The sequence below is a fragment of the Hyla sarda genome, unplaced genomic scaffold (genome assembly GCF_029499605.1).
Source record: "Hyla sarda isolate aHylSar1 unplaced genomic scaffold, aHylSar1.hap1 scaffold_884, whole genome shotgun sequence".
In the NCBI taxonomy this organism is placed as follows: Eukaryota; Metazoa; Chordata; class Amphibia; order Anura; family Hylidae; genus Hyla; species Hyla sarda.
In genome coordinates this window covers 71,723-87,730 of record NW_026610913.1, presented here as the reverse complement: position 1 = coordinate 87,730, position 16,008 = coordinate 71,723, and the positions used below count along the sequence as shown (strand labels likewise).

The 16,008-nt window shown below is 47.9% G+C and overlaps 19 non-coding genes across 19 annotated transcripts; all 19 read left to right on the top strand.

Moving 5' to 3' along the window:
• Nucleotides 1–10: 10 nt before the first annotated feature.
• On the top strand, nucleotides 11–82 carry TRNAD-GUC (transfer RNA aspartic acid (anticodon GUC)). Its single transcript has one exon. It is a non-coding gene; the product is annotated as a tRNA-Asp (tRNA).
• A 1,210-nt stretch (nucleotides 83–1,292) lies between these two features.
• On the top strand, nucleotides 1,293–1,366 carry TRNAI-AAU (transfer RNA isoleucine (anticodon AAU)). The gene has a single exon. It is a non-coding gene; the product is annotated as a tRNA-Ile (tRNA).
• Nucleotides 1,367–2,770: 1,404 nt separating this feature from the next.
• Nucleotides 2,771–2,844, top strand: TRNAI-AAU (transfer RNA isoleucine (anticodon AAU)). Its single transcript has one exon. It is a non-coding gene; the product is annotated as a tRNA-Ile (tRNA).
• A 129-nt stretch (nucleotides 2,845–2,973) lies between these two features.
• On the top strand, nucleotides 2,974–3,045 carry TRNAD-GUC (transfer RNA aspartic acid (anticodon GUC)). The gene has a single exon. It is a non-coding gene; the product is annotated as a tRNA-Asp (tRNA).
• A 1,210-nt stretch (nucleotides 3,046–4,255) lies between these two features.
• Nucleotides 4,256–4,329, top strand: TRNAI-AAU (transfer RNA isoleucine (anticodon AAU)). Its single transcript has one exon. It is a non-coding gene; the product is annotated as a tRNA-Ile (tRNA).
• Nucleotides 4,330–4,458: 129 nt separating this feature from the next.
• On the top strand, nucleotides 4,459–4,530 carry TRNAD-GUC (transfer RNA aspartic acid (anticodon GUC)). Its single transcript has one exon. It is a non-coding gene; the product is annotated as a tRNA-Asp (tRNA).
• Nucleotides 4,531–5,740: 1,210 nt separating this feature from the next.
• Nucleotides 5,741–5,814, top strand: TRNAI-AAU (transfer RNA isoleucine (anticodon AAU)). The gene has a single exon. It is a non-coding gene; the product is annotated as a tRNA-Ile (tRNA).
• A 129-nt stretch (nucleotides 5,815–5,943) lies between these two features.
• TRNAD-GUC (transfer RNA aspartic acid (anticodon GUC)) lies at nucleotides 5,944–6,015 on the top strand. Its single transcript has one exon. It is a non-coding gene; the product is annotated as a tRNA-Asp (tRNA).
• A 1,210-nt stretch (nucleotides 6,016–7,225) lies between these two features.
• Nucleotides 7,226–7,299, top strand: TRNAI-AAU (transfer RNA isoleucine (anticodon AAU)). The gene has a single exon. It is a non-coding gene; the product is annotated as a tRNA-Ile (tRNA).
• A 129-nt stretch (nucleotides 7,300–7,428) lies between these two features.
• TRNAD-GUC (transfer RNA aspartic acid (anticodon GUC)) lies at nucleotides 7,429–7,500 on the top strand. Its single transcript has one exon. It is a non-coding gene; the product is annotated as a tRNA-Asp (tRNA).
• A 287-nt stretch (nucleotides 7,501–7,787) lies between these two features.
• On the top strand, nucleotides 7,788–7,861 carry TRNAI-AAU (transfer RNA isoleucine (anticodon AAU)). Its single transcript has one exon. It is a non-coding gene; the product is annotated as a tRNA-Ile (tRNA).
• Nucleotides 7,862–9,265: 1,404 nt separating this feature from the next.
• Nucleotides 9,266–9,339, top strand: TRNAI-AAU (transfer RNA isoleucine (anticodon AAU)). Its single transcript has one exon. It is a non-coding gene; the product is annotated as a tRNA-Ile (tRNA).
• A 129-nt stretch (nucleotides 9,340–9,468) lies between these two features.
• Nucleotides 9,469–9,540, top strand: TRNAD-GUC (transfer RNA aspartic acid (anticodon GUC)). Its single transcript has one exon. It is a non-coding gene; the product is annotated as a tRNA-Asp (tRNA).
• Nucleotides 9,541–10,319: 779 nt separating this feature from the next.
• TRNAI-AAU (transfer RNA isoleucine (anticodon AAU)) lies at nucleotides 10,320–10,393 on the top strand. Its single transcript has one exon. It is a non-coding gene; the product is annotated as a tRNA-Ile (tRNA).
• Nucleotides 10,394–10,522: 129 nt separating this feature from the next.
• On the top strand, nucleotides 10,523–10,594 carry TRNAA-GGC (transfer RNA alanine (anticodon GGC)). The gene has a single exon. It is a non-coding gene; the product is annotated as a tRNA-Ala (tRNA).
• Nucleotides 10,595–11,804: 1,210 nt separating this feature from the next.
• Nucleotides 11,805–11,878, top strand: TRNAI-AAU (transfer RNA isoleucine (anticodon AAU)). The gene has a single exon. It is a non-coding gene; the product is annotated as a tRNA-Ile (tRNA).
• Nucleotides 11,879–13,289: 1,411 nt separating this feature from the next.
• TRNAI-AAU (transfer RNA isoleucine (anticodon AAU)) lies at nucleotides 13,290–13,363 on the top strand. Its single transcript has one exon. It is a non-coding gene; the product is annotated as a tRNA-Ile (tRNA).
• A 1,973-nt stretch (nucleotides 13,364–15,336) lies between these two features.
• On the top strand, nucleotides 15,337–15,410 carry TRNAI-AAU (transfer RNA isoleucine (anticodon AAU)). The gene has a single exon. It is a non-coding gene; the product is annotated as a tRNA-Ile (tRNA).
• A 129-nt stretch (nucleotides 15,411–15,539) lies between these two features.
• On the top strand, nucleotides 15,540–15,611 carry TRNAD-GUC (transfer RNA aspartic acid (anticodon GUC)). Its single transcript has one exon. It is a non-coding gene; the product is annotated as a tRNA-Asp (tRNA).
• Nucleotides 15,612–16,008: the final 397 nt, after the last annotated feature.

Below are 16,008 nucleotides of genomic sequence, written 5' to 3'. Positions count from 1 at the left end.
CCATACCCATTCCTCGTTAGTATAGTGGTGAGTATCCCCGCCTGTCACGCGGGAGACCGGGGTTCGATTCCCCGACGGGGAGGCAATTGTTTTCTTTGTGCACCAAAGAAAACTCAGGAAAAAGGAATCCAAAGTCTTAAGTCTCCAGAGTCTCCAGAGTCTCCATGGAAATAAAGATGGAATTTTAAAAAGAGATCTACAAAAAAAGAAGCCATTAAGTTGTTGCACAGAGAGAACCCACACTTATCCTACCTCAGTTTCCTGAAGGTTTAAGCTGAAAAACTCTGTAGATATCCCCAATCCATGGAGCGAATAGGCCGAAACCACATGCCGAAAGGAGCCCGCTGAGATTGGCCAGGGGAAACAAACGTCCGTACGGGAGATGCCCACGGACAGAGCCTTATTTAATGGATTCCTGACATTAGTTTGCAGCAGAGCATAACGTAGACGTTCAGCGACTGATTTTGTCACCTGGGACCCTTTTTCCCAAAGTCATGAGTTAGAAAACTAAGGAAAAAGGAGGTAAAATCCTAGAGGGAGCGTAAGGAACCTTAAAGGTAGAAAGAAACCAAAGTCTTAAGTCTCCAGAGACTCCATGGAAATAAAGATGGAAATTTAAAAAGAGAACTACAAAAAAAGAAGCCATTAAGTTGTTGCACCGAGAGAACCCACACTTATCCTACCTCAGTTTCCTTAAGGTTTAAGCTGAAAAACTCTGTAGATATCCCCAATCCATGGAGCGAATAGGCCGAAACCACATGCCGAAAGGAGCCCACTGAGATTGGCCAGGGGAAACAAACGTCCGTACGGGAGATGCCCACGGCCAGAGCCTTATCCAATGGATTCCTGACATTAGTTTGCAGCACAGCATATACCAGAGTCAATAACTTGTAAAGTAGACGGTCAGCGACTGATTTCGTCACCTGGGACCCGTTTGCCCAAAGTCATGAGTTAGTTGCAGCTGAAATGCGGACTGCAGCTTTCCCTCAATCACTGGCGCTACAACAAGGCCCCGTGTAGCCCATGCCTAAGGCCTATGGCTTTTAGATTGCAAACTCTTCCAGGTGCCGTGTTATTTCCTATACTTTCTGATTCCTTCTCTTGTGGAATAAAGTTTCGAATACAGTTCCCAGTTCACAGTCAGCCCTAGCACTCGTGATGTCGCCTCTGACAAGGACAGAGAAAGAGACACCCTTCCCTTTCTCCACACTGCTATCAGTACCTATTCTAAGGACTGGGACACATGTGAGATCCCCACTGGTGTCGGCCGGGGCAGCCAACATGCGCAACATGGCCGGTTAGCTCAGCTGGTTAGAGCGTGGTGCTAATAACGCCAAGGTCGCGGGTTCGATCCCCGTACGGGCCAGTCCGTCTCCTCTTTTTTGACCGTACCAGTCTCAAACTCCTTTTTCTCCCTACTGCCTAGATCTGGTGGGTGGAAATTGCTGCTGTCTTCATTTAAGCAGGTTACCGTGATGACAAGCACCATACCCATTCCTCGTTAGTATAGTGGTGAGTATCCCCGCCTGTCACGCGGGAGACCGGGGTTTGATTCCCCGACGGGGAGGCAATTGTTTTCTTTGTGCACCAAAGAAAACTCAGGAAAAAGGAATCCAAAGTCTTAAGTCTCCAGAGTCTCCAGAGTCTCCATGGAAATAAAGATGGAATTTTAAAAAGAGATCTACAAAAAAAGAAGCCATTAAGTTGTTGCACAGAGAGAACCCACACTTATCCTACCTCAGTTTCCTGAAGGTTTAAGCTGAAAAACTCTGTAGATATCCCCAATCCATGGAGCGAATAGGCCGAAACCACATGCCGAAAGGAGCCCGCTGAGATTGGCCAGGGGAAACAAACGTCCGTACGGGAGATGCCCACGGACAGAGCCTTATTTAATGGATTCCTGACATTAGTTTGCAGCAGAGCATAACGTAGACGTTCAGCGACTGATTTTGTCAGCTGGGACCCTTTTTCCCAAAGTCATGAGTTAGAAAACTAAGGAAAAAGGAGGTAAAATCCTAGAGGGAGCGTAAGGAACCTTAAAGGTAGAAAGAAACCAAAGTCTTAAGTCTCCAGAGACTCCATGGAAATAAAGATGGAAATTTAAAAAGAGATCTACAAAAAAAGAAGCCATTAAGTTGTTGCACCGAGAGAACCCACACTTATCCTACCTCAGTTTCCTTAAGGTTTAAGCTGAAAAACTCTGTAGATATCCCCAATCCATGGAGCGAATAGGCCGAAACCACATGCCGAAAGGAGCCCACTGAGATTGGCCAGGGGAAACAAACGTCCGTACGGGAGATGCCCACGGCCAGAGCCTTATCCAATGGATTCCTGACATTAGTTTGCAGCACAGCATATACCAGAGTCAATAACTTGTAAAGTAGACGGTCAGCGACTGATTTCGTCACCTGGGACCCGTTTGCCCAAAGTCATGAGTTAGTTGCAGCTGAAATGCGGACTGCAGCTTTCCCTCAATCACTGGCGCTACAACAAGGCCCCGTGTAGCCCATGCCTAAGGCCTATGGCTTTTAGATTGCAAACTCTTCCAGGTGCCGTGTTATTTCCTATACTTTCTGATTCCTTCTCTTGTGGAATAAAGTTTCGAATACAGTTCACAGTCAGCCCTAGCACTCGTGATGTCGCCTCTGACAAGGACAGAGAAAGAGACACCCTTCCCTTTCTCCACACTGCTATCAGTACCTATTCTAAGGACTGGGACACATGTGAGATCCCCACTGGTGTCGGCCGGGGCAGCCGACATGCGCAACATGGCCGGTTAGCTCAGCTGGTTAGAGCGTGGTGCTAATAACGCCAAGGTCGCGGGTTCGATCCCCGTACGGGCCAGTCCGTCTCCTCTTTTTTGACCGTACCAGTCTCAAACTCCTTTTTCTCCCTACTGCCTAGATCTGGTGGGTGGATATTGCTGCTGTCTTCATTTAAGCAGGTTACCGTGATGGCAAGCACCATACCCATTCCTCGTTAGTATAGTGGTGAGTATCCCCGCCTGTCACGCGGGAGACCGGGGTTCGATTCCCCGACGGGGAGGCAATTGTTTTCTTTGTGCACCAAAGAAAACTCAGGAAAAAGGAATCCAAAGTCTTAAGTCTCCAGAGTCTCCAGAGTCTCCATGGAAATAAAGATGGAATTTTAAAAAGAGATCTACAAAAAAAGAAGCCATTAAGTCGTTGCACAGAGAGAACCCACACTTATCCTACCTCAGTTTCCTGAAGGTTTAAGCTGAAAAACTCTGTAGATATCCCCAATCCATGGAGCGAATAGGCCGAAACCACATGCCGAAAGGAGCCCGCTGAGATTGGCCAGGGGAAACAAACGTCCGTACGGGAGATGCCCACGGACAGAGCCTTATTTAATGGATTCCTGACATTAGTTTGCAGCAGAGCATAACGTAGACGTTCAGCGACTGATTTTGTCACCTGGGACCCTTTTTCCCAAAGTCATGAGTTAGAAAACTAAGGAAAAAGGAGGTAAAATCCTAGAGGGAGCGTAAGGAACCTTAAAGGTAGAAAGAAACCAAAGTCTTAAGTCTCCAGAGACTCCATGGAAATAAAGATGGAAATTTAAAAAGAGATCTACAAAAAAAGAAGCCATTAAGTTGTTGCACCGAGAGAACCCACACTTATCCTACCTCAGTTTCCTTAAGGTTTAAGCTGAAAAACTCTGTAGATATCCCCAATCCATGGAGCGAATAGGCCGAAACCACATGCCGAAAGGAGCCCGCTGAGATTGGCCAGGGGAAACAAACGTCCGTACGGGAGATGCCCACGGCCAGAGCCTTATCCAATGGATTCCTGACATTAGTTTACAGCACAGCATATACCAGAGTCAATAACTTGTAAAGTAGACGGTCAGCGACTGATTTCGTCACCTGGGACCCGTTTGCCCAAAGTCATGAGTTAGTTGCAGCTGAAATGCGGACTGCAGCTTTCCCTCAATCACTGGCGCTACAACAAGGCCCCGTGTAGCCCATGCCTAAGGCCTATGGCTTTTAGATTGCAAACTCTTCCAGGTGCCGTGTTATTTCCTATACTTTCTGATTCCTTCTCTTGTGGAATAAAGTTTCGAATACAGTTCCCAGTTCACAGTCAGCCCTAGCACTCGTGATGTCGCCTCTGACAAGGACAGAGAAAGAGACACCCTTCCCTTTCTCCACACTGCTATCAGTACCTATTCTAAGGACTGGGACACATGTGAGATCCCCACTGGTGTCGGCCGGGGCAGCCGACATGCGCAACATGGCCGGTTAGCTCAGCTGGTTAGAGCGTGGTGCTAATAACGCCAAGGTTGCGGGTTCGATCCCCGTACGGGCCAGTCCGTCTCCTCTTTTTTGACCGTACCAGTCTCAAACTCCTTTTTCTCCCTACTGCCTAGATCTGGTGGGTGGAAATTGCTGCTGTCTTCATTTAAGCAGGTTACCGTGATGGCAAGCACCATACCCATTCCTCGTTAGTATAGTGGTGAGTATCCCCGCCTGTCACGCGGGAGACCGGGGTTCGATTCCCCGACGGGGAGGCAATTGTTTTCTTTGTGCACCAAAGAAAACTCAGGAAAAAGGAATCCAAAGTCTTAAGTCTCCAGAGTCTCCAGAGTCTCCATGGAAATAAAGATGGAATTTTAAAAAGAGATCTACAAAAAAAGAAGCCATTAAGTCGTTGCACAGAGAGAACCCACACTTATCCTACCTCAGTTTCCTGAAGGTTTAAGCTGAAAAACTCTGTAGATATCCCCAATCCATGGAGCGAATAGGCCGAAACCACATGCCGAAAGGAGCCCGCTGAGATTGGCCAGGGGAAACAAACGTCCGTACGGGAGATGCCCACGGACAGAGCCTTATTTAATGGATTCCTGACATTAGTTTGCAGCAGAGCATAACGTAGACGTTCAGCGACTGATTTTGTCACCTGGGACCCTTTTTCCCAAAGTCATGAGTTAGAAAACTAAGGAAAAAGGAGGTAAAATCCTAGAGGGAGCGTAAGGAACCTTAAAGGTAGAAAGAAACCAAAGTCTTAAGTCTCCAGAGACTCCATGGAAATAAAGATGGAAATTTAAAAAGAGATCTACAAAAAAAGAAGCCATTAAGTTGTTGCACCGAGAGAACCCACACTTATCCTACCTCAGTTTCCTTAAGGTTTAAGCTGAAAAACTCTGTAGATATCCCCAATCCATGGAGCGAATAGGCCGAAACCACATGCCGAAAGGAGCCCGCTGAGATTGGCCAGGGGAAACAAACGTCCGTACGGGAGATGCCCACGGCCAGAGCCTTATCCAATGGATTCCTGACATTAGTTTACAGCACAGCATATACCAGAGTCAATAACTTGTAAAGTAGACGGTCAGCGACTGATTTCGTCACCTGGGACCCGTTTGCCCAAAGTCATGAGTTAGTTGCAGCTGAAATGCGGACTGCAGCTTTCCCTCAATCACTGGCGCTACAACAAGGCCCCGTGTAGCCCATGCCTAAGGCCTATGGCTTTTAGATTGCAAACTCTTCCAGGTGCCGTGTTATTTCCTATACTTTCTGATTCCTTCTCTTGTGGAATAAAGTTTCGAATACAGTTCCCAGTTCACAGTCAGCCCTAGCACTCGTGATGTCGCCTCTGACAAGGACAGAGAAAGAGACACCCTTCCCTTTCTCCACACTGCTATCAGTACCTATTCTAAGGACTGGGACACATGTGAGATCCCCACTGGTGTCGGCCGGGGCAGCCGACATGCGCAACATGGCCGGTTAGCTCAGCTGGTTAGAGCGTGGTGCTAATAACGCCAAGGTTGCGGGTTCGATCCCCGTACGGGCCAGTCCGTCTCCTCTTTTTTGACCGTACCAGTCTCAAACTCCTTTTTCTCCCTACTGCCTAGATCTGGTGGGTGGAAATTGCTGCTGTCTTCATTTAAGCAGGTTACCGTGATGGCAAGCACCATACCCATTCCTCGTTAGTATAGTGGTGAGTATCCCCGCCTGTCACGCGGGAGACCGGGGTTCGATTCCCCGACGGGGAGGCAATTGTTTTCTTTGTGCACCAAAGAAAACTCAGGAAAAAGGAATCCAAAGTCTTAAGTCTCCAGAGTCTCCAGAGTCTCCATGGAAATAAAGATGGAATTTTAAAAAGAGATCTACAAAAAAAGAAGCCATTAAGTTGTTGCACAGAGAGAACCCACACTTATCCTACCTCAGTTTCCTGAAGGTTTAAGCTGAAAAACTCTGTAGATATCCCCAATCCATGGAGCGAATAGGCCGAAACCACATGCCGAAAGGAGCCCGCTGAGATTGGCCAGGGGAAACAAACGTCCGTACGGGAGATGCCCACGGACAGAGCCTTATTTAATGGATTCCTGACATTAGTTTGCAGCAGAGCATAACGTAGACGTTCAGCGACTGATTTTGTCACCTGGGACCCTTTTTCCCAAAGTCATGAGTTAGAAAACTAAGGAAAAAGGAGGTAAAATCCTAGAGGGAGCGTAAGGAACCTTAAAGGTAGAAAGAAACCAAAGTCTTAAGTCTCCAGAGACTCCATGGAAATAAAGATGGAAATTTAAAAAGAGATCTACAAAAAAAGAAGCCATTAAGTTGTTGCACCGAGAGAATCCACACTTATCCTACCTCAGTTTCCTTAAGGTTTAAGCTGAAAAACTCTGTAGATATCCCCAATCCATGGAGCGAATAGGCCGAAACCACATGCCGAAAGGAGCCCACTGAGATTGGCCAGGGGAAACAAACGTCCGTACGGGACATGCCCACGGCCAGAGCCTTATCCAATGGATTCCTGACATTAGTTTGCAGCACAGCATATACCAGAGTCAATAACTTGTAAAGTAGACGGTCAGCGACTGATTTCGTCACCTGGGACCCGTTTGCCCAAAGTCATGAGTTAGTTGCAGCTGAAATGCGGACTGCAGCTTTCCCTCAATCACTGGCGCTACAACAAGGCCCCGTGTAGCCCATGCCTAAGGCCTATGGCTTTTAGATTGCAAACTCTTCCAGGTGCCGTGTTATTTCCTATACTTTCTGATTCCTTCTCTTGTGGAATAAAGTTTCGAATACAGTTCCCAGTTCACAGTCAGCCCTAGCACTCGTGATGTCGCCTCTGACAAGGACAGAGAAAGAGACACCCTTCCCTTTCTCCACACTGCTATCAGTACCTATTCTAAGGACTGGGACACATGTGAGATCCCCACTGGTGTCGGCCGGGGCAGCCGACATGCGCAACATGGCCGGTTAGCTCAGCTGGTTAGAGCGTGGTGCTAATAACGCCAAGGTCGCGGGTTCGATCCCCGTACGGGCCAGTCCGTCTCCTCTTTTTTGACCGTACCAGTCTCAAACTCCTTTTTCTCCCTACTGCCTAGATCTGGTGGGTGGAAATTGCTGCTGTCTTCATTTAAGCAGGTTACCGTGATGGCAAGCACCATACCCATTCCTCGTTAGTATAGTGGTGAGTATCCCCGCCTGTCACGCGGGAGACCGGGGTTCGATTCCCCGACGGGGAGGCAATTGTTTTCTTTGTGCACCAAAGAAAACTCAGGAAAAAGGAATCCAAAGTCTTAAGTCTCCAGAGTCTCCAGAGTCTCCATGGAAATAAAGATGGAATTTTAAAAAGAGATCTACAAAAAAAGAAGCCATTAAGTCGTTGCACAGAGAGAACCCACACTTATCCTACCTCAGTTTCCTGAAGGTTTAAGTACCTATAGGTACTGCTATCAGTACCTATTCTAAGGACTGGGACACATGTGAGATCCCCACTGGTGTCGGCCGGGGCAGCCGACATGCGCAACATGGCCGGTTAGCTCAGCTGGTTAGAGCGTGGTGCTAATAACGCCAAGGTCGCGGGTTCGATCCCCGTACGGGCCAGTCCGTCTCCTCTTTTTTGACCGTGCCAGTCTCAAACTCCTTTTTCTCCCTACTGCCTAGATCTGGTGGGTGGAAATTGCTGCTGTCTTCATTTAAGCAGGTTACCGTGATGGCAAGCACCATACCCATTCCTCGTTAGTATAGTGGTGAGTATCCCCGCCTGTCACGTGGGAGACCGGGGTTCGATTCCCCGACGGGGAGGCAATTGTTTTCTTTGTGCACCAAAGAAAACTCAGGAAAAAGGAATCCAAAGTCTTAAGTCTCCAGAGTCTCCAGAGTCTCCATGGAAATAAAGATGGAATTTTAAAAAGAGATCTACAAAAAAAGAAGCCATTAAGTCGTTGCACAGAGAGAACCCACACTTATCCTACCTCAGTTTCCTGAAGGTTTAAGCTGAAAAACTCTGTAGATATCCCCAATCCATGGAGCGAATAGGCCGAAACCACATGCCGAAAGGAGCCCGCTGAGATTGGCCAGGGGAAACAAACGTCCGTACGGGAGATGCCCACGGACAGAGCCTTATTTAATGGATTCCTGACATTAGTTTGCAGCAGAGCATAACGTAGACGTTCAGCGACTGATTTTGTCACCTGGGACCCTTTTTCCCAAAGTCATGAGTTAGAAAACTAAGGAAAAAGGAGGTAAAATCCTAGAGGGAGCGTAAGGAACCTTAAAGGTAGAAAGAAACCAAAGTCTTAAGTCTCCAGAGACTCCATGGAAATAAAGATGGAAATTTAAAAAGAGATCTACAAAAAAAGAAGCCATTAAGTTGTTGCACCGAGAGAACCCACACTTATTCTACCTCAGTTTCCTTAAGGTTTAAGCTGAAAAACTCTGTAGATATCCCCAATCCATGGAGCGAATAGGCCGAAACCACATGCCGAAAGGAGCCCGCTGAGATTGGCCAGGGGAAACAAACGTCCGTACGGGAGATGCCCACGGCCAGAGCCTTATCCAATGGATTCCTGACATTAGTTTGCAGCACAGCATATACCAGAGTCAATAACTTGTAAAGTAGACGGTCAGCGACTGATTTCGTCACCTGGGACCCGTTTGCCCAAAGTCATGAGTTAGTTGCAGCTGAAATGCGGACTGCAGCTTTCCCTCAATCACTGGCGCTACAACAAGGCCCCGTGTAGCCCATGCCTAAGGCCTATGGCTTTTAGATTGCAAACTCTTCCAGGTGCCGTGTTATTTCCTATACTTTCTGATTCCTTCTCTTGTGGAATAAAGTTTCGAATACAGTTCACAGTCAGCCCTAGCACTCGTGATGTCGCCTCTGACAAGGACAGAGAAAGAGACACCCTTCCCTTTCTCCACACTGCTATCAGTACCTATTCTAAGGACTGGGACACATGTGAGATCCCCACTGGTGTCGGCCGGGGCAGCCGACATGCGCAACATGGCCGGTTAGCTCAGCTGGTTAGAGCGTGGTGCTAATAACGCCAAGGTCGCGGGTTCAATCCCCGTACGGGCCAGTCCGTCTCCTCTTTTTTGACCGTACCAGTCTCAAACTCCTTTTTCTCCCTACTGCCTAGATCTGGTGGGTGGATATTGCTGCTGTCTTCATTTAAGCAGGTTACCGTGATGGCAAGCACCATACCCATTCCTCGTTAGTATAGTGGTGAGTATCCCCGCCTGTCACGCGGGAGACCGGGGTTCGATTCCCCGACGGGGAGGCAATTGTTTTCTTTGTGCACCAAAGAAAACTCAGGAAAAAGGAATCCAAAGTCTTAAGTCTCCAGAGTCTCCAGAGTCTCCATGGAAATAAAGATGGAATTTTAAAAAGAGATCTACAAAAAAAGAAGCCATTAAGTCGTTGCACAGAGAGAACCCACACTTATCCTACCTCAGTTTCCTGAAGGTTTAAGCTGAAAAACTCTGTAGATATCCCCAATCCATGGAGCGAATAGGCCGAAACCACATGCCGAAAGGAGCCCACTGAGATTGGCCAGGGGAAACAAACGTCCGTACGGGAGATGCCCACGGCCAGAGCCTTATCCAATGGATTCCTGACATTAGTTTGCAGCACAGCATATACCAGAGTCAATAACTTGTAAAGTAGACGGTCAGCGACTGATTTCGTCACCTGGGACCCGTTTGCCCAAAGTCATGAGTTAGTTGCAGCTGAAATGCGGACTGCAGCTTTCCCTCAATCACTGGCGCTACAACAAGGCCCCGTGTAGCCCATGCCTAAGGCCTATGGCTTTTAGATTGCAAACTCTTCCAGGTGCCGTGTTATTTCCTATACTTTCTGATTCCTTCTCTTGTGGAATAAAGTTTCGAATACAGTTCCCAGTTCACAGTCAGCCCTAGCACTCGTGATGTCGCCTCTGACAAGGACAGAGAAAGAGACACCCTTCCCTTTCTCCACACTGCTATCAGTACCTATTCTAAGGACTGGGACACATGTGAGATCCCCACTGGTGTCGGCCGGGGCAGCCGACATGCGCAACATGGCCGGTTAGCTCAGCTGGTTAGAGCGTGGTGCTAATAACGCCAAGGTCGCGGGTTCGATCCCCGTACGGGCCAGTCCGTCTCCTCTTTTTTGACCGTACCAGTCTCAAACTCCTTTTTCTCCCTACTGCCTAGATCTGGTGGGTGGAAATTGCTGCTGTCTTCATTTAAGCAGGTTACCGTGATGACAAGCACCATACCCAATCCTCGTTAGTATAGTGGTGAGTATCCCCGCCTGGCACGCGGGAGACCGGGGTTTGATTCCCCGACGGGGAGGCAATTGTTTTCTTTGTGCACCAAAGAAAACTCAGGAAAAAGGAATCCAAAGTCTTAAGTCTCCAGAGTCTCCAGAGTCTCCATGGAAATAAAGATGGAATTTTAAAAAGAGATCTACAAAAAAAGAAGCCATTAAGTTGTTGCACAGAGAGAACCCACACTTATCCTACCTCAGTTTCCTGAAGGTTTAAGCTGAAAAACTCTGTAGATATCCCCAATCCATGGAGCGAATAGGCCGAAACCACATGCCGAAAGGAGCCCGCTGAGATTGGCCAGGGGAAACAAACGTCCGTACGGGAGATGCCCACGGACAGAGCCTTATTTAATGGATTCCTGACATTAGTTTGCAGCAGAGCATAACGTAGACGTTCAGCGACTGATTTTGTCACCTGGGACCCTTTTTCCCAAAGTCATGAGTTAGAAAACTAAGGAAAAAGGAGGTAAAATCCTAGAGGGAGCGTAAGGAACCTTAAAGGTAGAAAGAAACCAAAGTCTTAAGTCTCCAGAGACTCCATGGAAATAAAGATGGAAATTTAAAAAGAGATCTACAAAAAAAGAAGCCATTAAGTTGTTGCACCGAGAGAACCCACACTTATCCTACCTCAGTTTCCTTAAGGTTTAAGCTGAAAAACTCTGTAGATATCCCCAATCCATGGAGCGAATAGGCCGAAACCACATGCCGAAAGGAGCCCACTGAGATTGGCCAGGGGAAACAAACGTCCGTACGGGAGATGCCCACGGCCAGAGCCTTATCCAATGGATTCCTGACATTAGTTTGCAGCACAGCATATACCAGAGTCAATAACTTGTAAAGTAGACGGTCAGCGACTGATTTCGTCACCTGGGACCCGTTTGCCCAAAGTCATGAGTTAGTTGCAGCTGAAATGCGGACTGCAGCTTTCCCTCAATCACTGGCGCTACAACAAGGCCCCGTGTAGCCCATGCCTAAGGCCTATGGCTTTTAGATTGCAAACTCTTCCAGGTGCCGTGTTATTTCCTATACTTTCTGATTCCTTCTCTTGTGGAATAAAGTTTCGAATACAGTTCCCAGTTCACAGTCAGCCCTAGCACTCGTGATGTCGCCTCTGACAAGGACAGAGAAAGAGACACCCTTCCCTTTCTCCACACTGCTATCAGTACCTATTCTAAGGACTGGGACACATGTGAGATCCCCACTGGTGTCGGCCGGGGCAGCCGACATGCGCAACATGGCCGGTTAGCTCAGCTGGTTAGAGCGTGGTGCTAATAACGCCAAGGTCGCGGGTTCGATCCCCGTACGGGCCAGTCCGTCTCCTCTTTTTTGACCGTACCAGTCTCAAACTCCTTTTTCTCCCTACTGCCTAGATCTGGTGGGTGGAAATTGCTGCTGTCTTCATTTAAGCAGGTTACCGTGATGACAAGCACCATACCCAATCCTCGTTAGTATAGTGGTGAGTATCCCCGCCTGTCACGCGGGAGACCGGGGTTTGATTCCCCGACGGGGAGGCAATTGTTTTCTTTGTGCACCAAAGAAAACTCAGGAAAAAGGAATCCAAAGTCTTAAGTCTCCAGAGTCTCCAGAGTCTCCATGGAAATAAAGATGGAATTTTAAAAAGAGATCTACAAAAAAAGAAGCCATTAAGTTGTTGCACAGAGAGAACCCACACTTATCCTACCTCAGTTTCCTGAAGGTTTAAGCTGAAAAACTCTGTAGATATCCCCAATCCATGGAGCGAATAGGCCGAAACCACATGCCGAAAGGAGCCCGCTGAGATTGGCCAGGGGAAACAAACGTCCGTACGGGAGATGCCCACGGACAGAGCCTTATTTAATGGATTCCTGACATTAGTTTGCAGCAGAGCATAACGTAGACGTTCAGCGACTGATTTTGTCACCTGGGACCCTTTTTCCCAAAGTCATGAGTTAGAAAACTAAGGAAAAAGGAGGTAAAATCCTAGAGGGAGCGTAAGGAACCTTAAAGGTAGAAAGAAACCAAAGTCTTAAGTCTCCAGAGACTCCATGGAAATAAAGATGGAAATTTAAAAAGAGATCTACAAAAAAAGAAGCCATTAAGTTGTTGCACCGAGAGAACCCACACTTATCCTACCTCAGTTTCCTTAAGGTTTAAGCTGAAAAACTCTGTAGATATCCCCAATCCATGGAGCGAATAGGCCGAAACCACATGCCGAAAGGAGCCCACTGAGATTGGCCAGGGGAAACAAACGTCCGTACGGGAGATGCCCACGGCCAGAGCCTTATCCAATGGATTCCTGACATTAGTTTGCAGCACAGCATATACCAGAGTCAATAACTTGTAAAGTAGACGGTCAGCGACTGATTTCGTCACCTGGGACCCGTTTGCCCAAAGTCATGAGTTAGTTGCAGCTGAAATGCGGACTGCAGCTTTCCCTCAATCACTGGCGCTACAACAAGGCCCCGTGTAGCCCATGCCTAAGGCCTATGGCTTTTAGATTGCAAACTCTTCCAGGTGCCGTGTTATTTCCTATACTTTCTGATTCCTTCTCTTGTGGAATAAAGTTTCGAATACAGTTCCCAGTTCACAGTCAGCCCTAGCACTCGTGATGTCGCCTCTGACAAGGACAGAGAAAGAGACACCCTTCCCTTTCTCCACACTGCTATCAGTACCTATTCTAAGGACTGGGACACATGTGAGATCCCCACTGGTGTCGGCCGGGGCAGCCAACATGCGCAACATGGCCGGTTAGCTCAGCTGGTTAGAGCGTGGTGCTAATAACGCCAAGGTCGCGGGTTCGATCCCCGTACGGGCCAGTCCGTCTCCTCTTTTTTGACTGTACCAGTCTCAAACTCCTTTTTCTCCCTACTGCCTAGATCTGGTGGGTGGAAATTGCTGCTGTCTTCATTTAAGCAGGTTACCGTGATGACAAGCACCATACCCATTCCTCGTTAGTACAGTGGTGAGTATCCCCGCCTGTCACGCGGGAGATCGGGGTTTGATTCCCCGACGGGGAGGCAATTGTTTTCTTTGTGCACCAAAGAAAACTCAGGAAAAAGGAATCCAAAGTCTTAAGTCTCCAGAGTCTCCAGAGTCTCCATGGAAATAAAGATGGAATTTTAAAAAGAGATCTACAAAAAAAGAAGCCATTAAGTTGTTGCACAGAGAGAACCCACACTTATCCTACCTCAGTTTCCTGAAGGTTTAAGCTGAAAAACTCTGTAGATATCCCCAATCCATGGAGCGAATAGGCCGAAACCACATGCCGAAAGGAGCCCGCTGAGATTGGCCAGGGGAAACAAACGTCCGTACGGGAGATGCCCACGGACAGAGCCTTATTTAATGGATTCCTGACATTAGTTTGCAGCAGAGCATAACGTAGACGTTCAGCGACTGATTTTGTCACCTGGGACCCTTTTTCCCAAAGTCATGAGTTAGAAAACTAAGGAAAAAGGAGGTAAAATCCTAGAGGGAGCGTAAGGAACCTTAAAGGTAGAAAGAAACCAAAGTCTTAAGTCTCCAGAGACTCCATGGAAATAAAGATGGAAATTTAAAAAGAGATCTACAAAAAAAGAAGCCATTAAGTTGTTGCACCGAGAGAACCCACACTTATCCTACCTCAGTTTCCTTAAGGTTTAAGCTGAAAAACTCTGTAGATATCCCCAATCCATGGAGCGAATAGGCCGAAACCACATGCCGAAAGGAGCCCACTGAGATTGGCCAGGGGAAACAAACGTCCGTACGGGAGATGCCCACGGCCAGAGCCTTATCCAATGGATTCCTGACATTAGTTTGCAGCACAGCATATACCAGAGTCAATAACTTGTAAAGTAGACGGTCAGCGACTGATTTCGTCACCTGGGACCCGTTTGCCCAAAGTCATGAGTTAGTTGCAGCTGAAATGCGGACTGCAGCTTTCCCTCAATCACTGGCGCTACAACAAGGCCCCGTGTAGCCCATGCCTAAGGCCTATGGCTTTTAGATTGCAAACTCTTCCAGGTGCCGTGTTATTTCCTATACTTTCTGATTCCTTCTCTTGTGGAATAAAGTTTCGAATACAGTTCCCAGTTCACAGTCAGCCCTAGCACTCGTGATGTCGCCTCTGACAAGGACAGAGAAAGAGACACCCTTCCCTTTCTCCACACTGCTATCAGTACCTATTCTAAGGACTGGGACACATGTGAGATCCCCACTGGTGTCGGCCGGGGCAGCCGACATGCGCAACATGGCCGGTTAGCTCAGCTGGTTAGAGCGTGGTGCTAATAACGCCAAGGTCGCGGGTTCGATCCCCGTGCGGGCCAGTCCGTCTCCTCTTTTTTGACCGTACCAGTCTCAAACTCCTTTTTCTCCCTACTGCCTAGATCTGGTGGGTGGAAATTGCTGCTGTCTTCATTTAAGCAGGTTACCGTGATGGCAAGCACCATACCCATTCCTCGTTAGTATAGTGGTAAGTATCCCCGCCTGTCACGCGGGAGACCGGGGTTCGATTCCCCGACGGGGGGGCAATTGTTTTCTTTGTGCACCAGAGAAAACTCAGGAAAAAGGAATCCAAAGTCTTAAGTCTCCAGAGTCTCCAGAGTCTCCATGGAAATAAAGATAGAATTTTAAAAAGAGATCTACAAAAAAAGAAGCCATTAAGTCGTTGCACAGAGAGAACCCACACTTATCCTACCTCAGTTTCCTGAAGGTTTAAGTACCTATAGGTACTGCTATCAGTACCTATTCTAAGGACTGGGACACATGTGAGATCCCCACTGGTGTCGGCCGGGGCAGCCGACATGCGCAACATGGCCGGTTAGCTCAGCTGGTTAGAGCGTGGTGCTAATAACGCCAAGGTCGCGGGTTCGATCCCCGTACGGGCCAGTCCGTCTCCTCTTTTTTGACCGTACCAGTCTCAAACTCCTTTTTCTCCCTACTGCCTAGATCTGGTGGGTGGAAATTGCTGCTGTCTTCATTTAAGCAGGTTACCGTGATGGCAAGCACCATACCCATTCCTCGTTAGTATAGTGGTGAGTATCCCCGCCTGTCACGCGGGAGACCGGGGTTCGATTCCCCGACGGGGAGGCAATTGTTTTCTTTGTGCACCAAAGAAAACTCAGGAAAAAGGAATCCAAAGTCTTAAATCTCCAGAGTCTCCAGAGTCTCCATGGAAATAAAGATGGAATTTTAAAAAGAGATCTACAAAAAAAGAAGCCATTAAGTCGTTGCACAGAGAGAACCCACACTTATCCTACCTCAGTTTCCTGAAGGTTTAAGCTGAAAAACTCTGTAGATATCCCCAATCCATGGAGCGAATAGGCCGAAACCACATGCCGAAAGGAGCCCGCTGAGATTGGCCAGGGGAAACAAACGTCCGTACGGGAGATGCCCACGGACAGAGCCTTATTTAATGGATTCCTGACATTAGTTTGCAGCAGAGCATAACGTAGACGTTCAGCGACTGATTTTGTCACCTGGGACC